At 46.5% G+C, this 9,787-nt stretch overlaps 1 protein-coding gene across 2 annotated transcripts in view; it reads left to right on the top strand.

Annotated features, from left to right (window-relative positions):
• The window catches only part of ADGRD1 (adhesion G protein-coupled receptor D1), a 190,553-nt gene that overhangs the window by 1,525 nt on the left and 179,241 nt on the right, over nt 1-9,787 (top strand). The window lies entirely within an intron of this gene.

The following is a 9,787-nucleotide window of genomic DNA, read 5'->3' as shown; positions in this document are numbered from 1 at the left end:
CAGCTAATTTTTTTTTTTTTTTTTGTATTTTTAGTAGAGACAGGGTTTCACCACATTGGCCAGGCTGGTCTCGAACCCCTGATTTCAGGTGATCCGCCTGTTTTGGCCTCCCAGAGTGCTGGGATTACAGACGTGAGCCACCACGCCCATCACATGTCTTCAGGGCAGTGTCACTGGGGGGCACTTGGAGCTCTGGCCCATAGCAGGGTCTTGGGACCTCCAGCCTCAGAGTGCTGACCAGCTGAGCCTGGAGCATCCCATGAGTGGGACTCAGGACAGAGGGCCACCCTTGCTCTGGCCCCAGAGCCACATTCCTTTCGCCATTGTGACACCCAGCCAGGAAGCATCAGGATGGGGCTTCTCCCGGGAGGACAGGGAGACACACGCCCTTTGCTGTTAAGAATGTGGGCGCACGTTCTGGTCAGCCAGGGGCAGAGATGGGAAGACGAGGCTTTCTGGGAGTGGCGGGCAGTCACTGGGCTGTTGCTTCCTGCTGGAAGTTGCAGGAGATGGGGAGAAGACCCTCTAGTGCCTGAATCCCTGCTGGGAAGCCTATCGTGAGCACAGCCGCCGCCTCAGCCCCACCAGAGCTTGGCTGGGCACCTCCCTGGGCACTATTGTATGGCTCTGCCTGTCTCTGATGGGAAACCAGCCTTTTCTAAAAAGATTATTTTTATTTTTATTTTTTTCCGACAAAGTCTCACTCGGTCACCCAGGCTGGCGTTGAGTGGTGAGATCTCAATCTCAGCTCACTGCTACCTCTGCCTCCCGGGTTCAAGCAATTCTTGTGCCTCAGCCTCCCAAGCAGCTGGGATTACAGGCCCATGCCACCATGCCCGGCTAATTTTTGTATTTTTAGTAGACACAAGGTTTTGCCATGTTGGCCAGGCTGGTCTTGAACTTCCAACCTCGGGTGATCCCACCACCTCGGCCTCCCAAAGTGTTGGGATGACAGATGTGAGCCACTGCGCCTGGCTGGGAACCAGCCTTTAACAATCAGCCACAAATGGGCTCAGGCCAGCGCTGTGGGCAGATCCCAGGGCGATGTCCAGGCCTCCAGGGAGAGCCCCCTTCCTGGGTGGAGCACCAGGAGTCTGCTGGGGTCTAGGGCCAGGGGCTGTGCCCTCAGCCTCTGTCTCCTTTCCGGCTGCCCGGCAGCCCCAAGCCAGGATGTTCCAGGCATCGTCACCTCGCCACCACCTCCATTCACCGACTCGGGGGTAGGACGCTGCCACTTCTCTTTCGTCCGCATGCGTAAGGAGCTCCTTTTAAAAAGGTGTGGAAGCTGTGAGTTTCCACATGTTCCCCTCTCCTCAGCCAACTCACTGAATGAAAGAAACAAGGGCTCCGGTGGCTTGGGAATGAACAAACACACGCAGCGCTGCATTAAAGAGAGGACGTATCCGCCCTGGACGCCTTGCTTCTCACCAATGCAGGCCTCCTGGCTTGGGCTGGGCTCCGGTATGGGAGAGGACTGAGAGGAGGGGACAGGTAGCCCCTCGAACTGCAGGGCGGCCAGGCAGAGCTGCGCACCCGGGTCCTGCAGCAGGCAGGTGGTCCCTGAGGCCCCAGCATGGCTCTCGCTGCTGCTCAGTGTTGAGGAAAGCTGTGCGGGTACTCCCCAGACTTCTGCTTATGATACAGAGCCCACACACATCCTCACACATGCACATGTGTCCACATGCCTCCATGCCACATGTCTACATGTGTCAACATATGCCCACATGCACCAACACAAATCACACACATCCACACATGTTGACACATATGCACACACACACATACCCAGATGTCTACATGTGTCAACATATGGCCGCATGTCCACACACATCACTCACATCCATACACATCAGACATGTTGACACACATGCACACACATGCAAAAGCATCCAAACATCTACATGCGTCATGTGTCCACATGCATCCACACATGAGAGTCCACACACTTCACATGTGTAGACACACATGCACAATATACACATCCATGCACACACCCACACCCACATGTGCCAATGCTTGTCGACATGCATCAACATACATGTATTTACACATGTTCACACATATGTCCACACATATCCACGTGTCTACACACATGACCACACACATTCACAGACCACACACATCCACATGCATCCACACACATCCATACATTTCTACACACATGCATACATGCACATGTGCACACATTCACACAAGTCCACGTGTCTACACACGTTTGCACATGCTCGCACATGTCCACACACATGCACATACATACATACCCACACGCACACCCCACACACATGTCCACACACACTCATATGCATGCATGTGTCCACACACGTCTTCACATACACATGTGCACACACATGCACCCTCACACAGTCACACACATCCACACACGTGCACACCCATTTACACAGCTCACACATCCACACATGCACACCTGTGTATACACATGTACACACACCTGCACTTGCATTCTTGACTCTAAACTTGAAGGAGCAGTTTGGACTCAGTCTTTGTTCTTCCAACTCTGGATTTAGGGTAGAAATCAATGTTTCCTGATCAAGGCGCCGTCTTAGAGAAACAATGGCCGTGCTGATGATGGTAGAAAGGGATGGAAGGGCGTGGTGATCCGGAGTCTGTGTGGGAAAGCACGGCGAGGGCGACCACGCCTCCTGAGCTCTTGAAACCGAAAGATTTCTCGCTCCTCCGCTTTCCAGGCTCTGGCAGTCCCTCTCTTTCTCCTCATCCTCCCTTGTCCTCCTCTCACTGCAAAATGTTTTTGACCTTTTCCTTTTTTCTCTTCCTTCCTCCTTCCTTCCTTTTTAGAATAATGGTGAAGGTGGACATATTTGCTGAATGCTTAGGTGTCCTCTATGAACAAAACATGCTGCTGCCTGCCTTCCTTCCCTTCCTTCTCTCCCCTTCCTCCTCACTGTTCCCCTCCTCCTCCCCTCCTTCCCCTTCTCCTGCCTTCTCTTTCACTTTGTTTCCTGTCTCATTTTCTTTTTTCCATTTTCCTCCCTCATTTCTTTCCCTCCCTCCCTGTCTCCCTCCATCCTATCCAATGCTTTCTTTTTTTTTTGAGACAGACTCTTGCTGTGTCAGCCAGGCTGGAGTGCAGTGGCACGATCTCAGCTCACTGCAACCTGTGTCCCCTGGGTTCCAGTGATTCTCCTGCCTCAGTCTCCTGAGTAGCTGGGACTACAGGCACCAGCCACCAAACCTGGCTAATTTTTGTATTTTTAGTAGAGATGGGGTTTCACCATGTTGGCCAGGCTGGTCTCGAACTCCTGACCTCAGGTGATCCACTCGCCTCGGCCTCCCACAGTGCTGGGATTACAGGCGTGAGCCGCCGCGCCCGGCCCCAGTCCTCTCTTTTTGTCTTCTCTTCCCACATCTCAGACTCGGTTCACCCCATTTCCTGCTGAAAAGCCCATCCCTGGCTGTCTGTGTGAACCAGAATCTAGGGGCCTCCTTCATGTTCCAGCTTCCATCCCTGAGGCTCGCCTGCCCCCCGGGGAGCCCTGGTAGAGGAAACCTGGCCCTGGCGTGTCTCCTCAGCAGTGCTCATGACGGGCCCGGGTGCCCCAGACACACCAACAGAAACAACCTGTTTCCATCGCGAGAGAACAGGTCCGTAATGTGTAGTATTTCATTCGAAAGAGTGATTTCACATCATCCTCGCAAGAGCCCTGCGGTGGTGTCATGCCCTCGCACCGCAGGTGGAGAAGCGTGTCTTTCAGACAGACCAAGCGATTTGCTCAAGGTCACAGGGCTCAGAAGACACAGTATTAAGCCCAAGAAGCTCACAGCGTGAGGGGAGTTAGGGGAGACAGACGCAGACAGAGATTCTTGGAAAACAGCAGCCGCGTGGTCAGTACTGGGACACAGGTTCCCTCAGGTGCTAGGGGAGCCTTAAGGAGGAGTCCCCAGTATAGAGCAGACCCTGGTCTTCCAAGGCCAGCCTACTTTCCACCACAACCACACCAAACTGTATTATTTTGTTAAAGGTTCCCACAACTGTTAATCATTTCTTGTTTTCTCATTCTGGCACTCAGCACTGTGCCTTATGCATAGGAGGCATCTAATACATATTTGTTGGGCTGGCACAGTGGCTCACGCCTGTAATCCCAGCACTTTGGGAGGCTGAGCCAGGAGGATCACTTGAGCCCAGGAGTTCAAGACCAGCCTGAGCAACAGAGACCCCACCTTTATAAAAAATAAACATTTAGCTGAGCATGGTGGTGCATGCCTGGAGTCCCAGCTACTTGGGAGGCTGAGGTGGGAGGATCACTTGAGTCCAGAAGTTTGAGGCTGCAGTGAACCGTGATCACACCACTGCACTCCAGCCTTGGTGACAGAGTGAGACCCTGTCTCAAAAAATATCTGTATATTTATTGACTTGTCTATGCACAGTCACTGAAGATTTGCTAGTCATCTGGTAAACCGCATCAATAAAGCCAGCCAACCAGCATGCATTTGCCTCACGGGTGGCTGCTTTGGCTTGTATCACCTGGTTTGCCTGTCTACACTGGCAGAAGTAGCCAGATATTTGCCAGATCTTTATGTCTACCATGTAGAGAGGTATTTTCTTTTGTAAGTAATTGCCAAACAACTTGAAATCATTTTAAGCCTTTGCATACTCTGTGCTTATCTGTGACCGGAGATTGTCATTCTGGAGGAATTATAGAATGCCGTAGGGATTATTGAGGGGCCGTAGGGACTATTGAGCCACCTTCCCACTTTACAGGGAAGCCGGGAGGTAGGTTTGGAGAGGGAAATCTAGGGTCGGCAGCGTCCGGGCACCCCCCTGCATCTGGAAGCTTTTCCAGGACCCCAGGCTGCCCGATTTCTTGCCTCTGTTCCCCAGGGACAGCCTTATGAGGCTGTGATGGTTGATTAATCTGAATCCATAAATGCCACTGGCCAATAAATTGCAGGCCATTCTTAAAAAGTTTATAAGCATGCCATTGTATAGATGACATTTGTAATGAGGAAAAGGGAACTTAAAACAAACCCAAAGCCTGTCATTACCCAGCAGTGTCCTGGTCCTGGGGCACACGGCACAGCTGGCTCCAGCCTTCTCCAGAGTTTGGGGCGGTTCACTTCACCCGCTCTATTTAGGGGTCTGGGAGGCCAAGCAGATAATTACAGTAATTATCATTCCTTAGATCTCCATCCTGCCGTAGAGTTTATAAAGAACGGTCGGAACCGCTAGGCCATGGCGGAAACTTGATTCTTCATCTTCATGGTATTTATAATAGAATTTAAAAAACAATGTTTATATCCAGTTGAAGAAATGGAAATTTGGCAAATAGAGATTTTTTAAATACTAGAATTATATAGATAATTATAGTCTATATTTATTTATTTTTGCATTTTATCATTCATTCTACCTGTATAGTTAGTTTTTAAGTTGCTAATATTAAAATCTGGGAGATTTAAAATGCAAAAATCTCTCTCTCTCTCTGTGTGTCTCTCTGTCTCTGTCTCTCTCTCTCTCTCTCTCACACACACACACATACACACACACACACACACACCCCTCCCGGGCCCCTTGTCTTAGACATGGGGGATACAATGTAAATAGAACATTCAAGGAACAGAGTCTGATTTGGAGACAACACACAAATACAGTAACAAAAAATCCCAAACAATAGTATATGCCATGAGAAAACCAAATAAGGACCTGAAAGAAAGAGCAGATGGTGGTGGCGACGAAGGTGTGGCATGAGGGGAGGGGTCCTGTGAACTGAGACCCGAATCATAGAATCAGCTACACAAAATGTGGGGAACAGCGTTCCAGGCAGCGGGAACAGCAGGCAAAGTTGTGCAGGGAAAATGAGCTCCACGTGTTGGAGGCCAAGGAGGATGGAGCCACGAAGGCCAGCCCGACCATCGGCAGGGGCCGGCTCTCTGTGTGGTATAGATTCCAGCTGGACCGAGTCAGTGCAACACTGAAGATTATTCCCCTACAGGAAACCAAGGGATAAAGGTTTCCCTGGACTCAGACAAGGAATAAGCAACAGGGAAGGGAGAAGAATAGGGAAATCTGGAAGAAAAATGGAAAAGGAAAAATTAAAGGTTTTATTAACTTGTTTTGAGTATTAATACTCTGTCTCTCATCTCTCTTATGTCTGTGACACACACACACCCCCCAAACTCAATAAAACATTACATATGGATGATAAATTAATTCTGAAGAACTGTGGTGATGTGGGCTTGAATATACCCCTTTCTCTCTCTCTCTCTCTCTCTCTCTCCCCACCCCGTTCTTTCTCTTCCTCCTCACCCTCCCATATTCTCTCTCTGGCTCTGTCCCTTGCTATTTGTTTTCCAGGCTGGGGATGTTTTGGAGTCCTCAAACGGGCCATAGTTTTGCTTGGCTGGCCGACCTGCCTAAGAAGACGTTTAGTCTTTAGAAGAGTTTGGTGAAAATCAAGGTGGTTGCAGAGCTAGGTGGTCTCACGCCACCTTCTCGATGGGAAGGTGCCACAGAGTGCCTTTTTCCCAAAAGAATGAGACTTTCTTGCTCTGATGAAACTTGTAGAACTACAAGTTATTTTACTCCTTGAGTTGGTAAAGAAACCTATGGGCTGAGTTCAGCCCATCCCATTAGCACCACACAATGTTTTATTTAAAAAAAATACAAACATTAAAATTTTGGTAGATTTTACTTTAAAAAAATCTGGATTTCTGACTGCACTTTAAAAAAAGGAAGACCTGACAATCCTGGGCAAACCTTCCTGCAGAGCCGCAATGCTTCGGCATCAGGAGGCACCACTTAATTTAGACAGAACACAGTTTTCCGCGCCCCCTCAGCCTCTCCTGCCCTACGACTCTGGTGGTACCAGCTGATGGTTTCCAGCATCTGCTCTGATGAGTCTGGACTGTGCCTTCCAGCTTGTTAACTACCTTGGATGCCATCCCTGGACTCTGTCCAGTCACTTCTCAGGACTTGCTGGCCCCTGCGGGTGTTACAGCTTGCAGCCCCTTCATTGCTTGTTTGCAGTCAGTGTTGCTAGTTGCAAAACATCTGTGGCAACTGAGGTGTTGTACACTTGTCTGAAGTGCAATGGTGTGGAGAGAAGGCAGTGTTCTGGCCTCAGCCCCCCTCTTCTCATCACTGGCCGCCTATGAACCCTGGCTGACTTTGGGGTGAACGAGACACCATCACTTTACTCTGTTAGCCTTTCTGCCAGGACTGATTGTGACCATTTGTAAATGGAAAGAATAGGAAGGACTTTATCATCCACAGGGTTATTTTATAAAGATGAGGATTCTGAAGACACATCTGTTCTTTGTATAACAGATGTTATTTCCTTTTACGATTTTTTTTTTCCCGGATGACTGGAATAACAAGTCAATGAGGTTTTGTCCTCTTCAAAATGAATATCCTAGATTTTAGGGGGGAAAAAAAGCACAGTAGGAATGAAAATGATTATTTTTGATTTTTGCATTTCAGATTCTTTGTATTGCATTACAATAGTAGAACTATCCTTACTGGAAATCAGCTGAAGTCAGGCCTTATTTTCTAACATGCTACTTTATTTAGATAGGGCTATTTTATTTAGAGAGTAACAAGACCCTTAAATTATTGTTTAGGTACTTCTCTTTAGCTCATGTTACAGAGTTAACTTTGTTCTTGGCTTACATTTTGATCTTGTGTACATAAAACTGGAGGGACAGATGCAAATTGAAAAGTGGAACCAATGAACGGGACATGTGTGGATGTTTGGCACCCTGTGGACAAAAATTCAGATATTAGATGGGGTGTATCAGTTCTTATCTGAAAATGGTGGTATGCTCCTAACTATCTATGGCACTTCAGTTGTGAAAGCAAGCCTTAAAATATTTCCAAAGGAATACAGATTGAAAAATTCAAATAGAACAGAAAGATAATGCAACATGAATCTTCTTCTTACACCTTGCACTCAGTTTTTCGATTTCTTCACTCCCCAAACACCAGTATTGGTTTCTGTATCTATCCAGACATGTCTCTCTTCTTCTCTCTCCTCTTCTCTTCTCCATACCTGCCCTGAACCAACTATATTTTACACAAATATCTCATAGTATATGCATTTTTATCACCTTAATTTTTTAAAACTAGACAATATCAGTGAAAGAACATGCTATCTCAGTGCACTGACGAACCTTAGTATTCGTCCCAGCTGTATTCCAGTCCAGAGTGTAGATGTGCCATATTTACTTAGCCAGCTCTCTGTAGATGAGCATTTAGGCTGTTCTCAGGTTTCTGATACTATTAAAAAATTCTGCAACAAACAAGCCTTGCACAGAGGTCTTTGATCATATGTATGAGTATATCTCTAGAATAAATTCCTAGGGGTGGAATTACTAGATCAAAGGGAATGTATACTTAAAATTGGGATAGATATTTCCAAATTACCCTTCAGAAGGGGTGTACTGATTTGAACTCCCATCAAAAATGTGGTGGAAGTTGCCAGCTTAGGATAGCTAACTTATTGCTCGCCAGTCTGATGGGTGAACTTTGATAAGCTCATTGTTGTTTAATATACTTTTAAAACTTATGAGCAAGGTTGGGCCTAGTTTGATATATTTATACGTAATTTTTACTTCTTTTTCATTGAACTATTTGATCATCTCCTTTGCCTCAATATTTGGTTGGTTCTTTTTAATAGTAGGAGTTTTACCAATATAATCGTTTAATACCTCTAAAAAGAAATCAGTACCCTTCTGTAATATGTATTATATAAACAACACTCTTCGGTTTGATTTTGCTTGATGGTTTTTTTTTCTGCACAGAAATTTAAAAAAGGTATATTGTCAAATGTATAGCCTGTTTTCTGCGGAAGCTTTTGCATTTTATTTTATTACATGGAAATTTTGATCTATCTGGAAATTGTTCTGCTATAAAGAGTGAGATTGGGATCTTAATTTTTTTCAGCTGGTGAACTGGTTCCAATGCTTTTGTTGAATAATATTTCTCCTCTAATTTAAAAGACCAGCTTTGGGGCCAGGCGTGTTGGCTCACGCCCGTAATCCCAGCATTTTGGGAGGCCGAGGCAGGTGGATCATCTGAGGTCAGGAGTTCGAGACCAGCCTGGCCAACATGGTGAAACCCTGTCTCTACTAAAAAATACAAAAATTAGCTGGGCATGATGGTGGGTGCCTGTAATCCCAGCTACTCGGGAGGCTGAGGCAGGAGAATCACTTGAACCCGGGAGGCAGAGGTTGCAGTGAGCCGAGATCGCACCACTGCACTCCAGCCTGGGTGACAACAGTGAAGCTCCCCCTCAAAAAATAAATAAGTAAATAAAAAATAAAGGACCACCTTTATCACAGACTACATTTCCGTATGTGCATAGGCGTCTTTGTGGATGTTTCTCCCGCTGAACTGTGTATCTGTGTGTCGCGATGAGCCGTCTTCATGGCTGTAGTTTTATGCTGTGCCTTGTCATTGTGAGTGTGAATCTTCTCTCTTTATCCTCTTCTGTTTCTTCTCCAGATTTTCTTGCTTATTTTTTATATAAACTCCATAATCATATATCTCCCCCACAGAAATTCTCTCAGCATTTTCACAACAGATTTCCTAATACGCATAGATTAAAGGATAGTTGATGACATTGAGTCGGCTTTTCCAGTGGGTTGAATCCTTCATGCATTCAAGGGTTCTTTCATATCCCTCAGAATTATTATTTTTTGCTTTCTTCATGAATATCTTGTACAATTCTTATTCTTGTGTTCATAAATATTTTATTTTTGTTGGCTGCACTTATGAGAACTTTTCTTCTTTTTTTGTAGCATTATTGTTGGAATA

Source organism: Colobus angolensis, unplaced genomic scaffold, assembly GCF_000951035.1.
Source record: "Colobus angolensis palliatus isolate OR3802 unplaced genomic scaffold, Cang.pa_1.0 Scaffold115, whole genome shotgun sequence".
Lineage (NCBI taxonomy): Eukaryota > Metazoa > Chordata > Mammalia > Primates > Cercopithecidae > Colobus > Colobus angolensis.
This window is presented reverse-complemented; position numbering and strand designations above follow the sequence as displayed.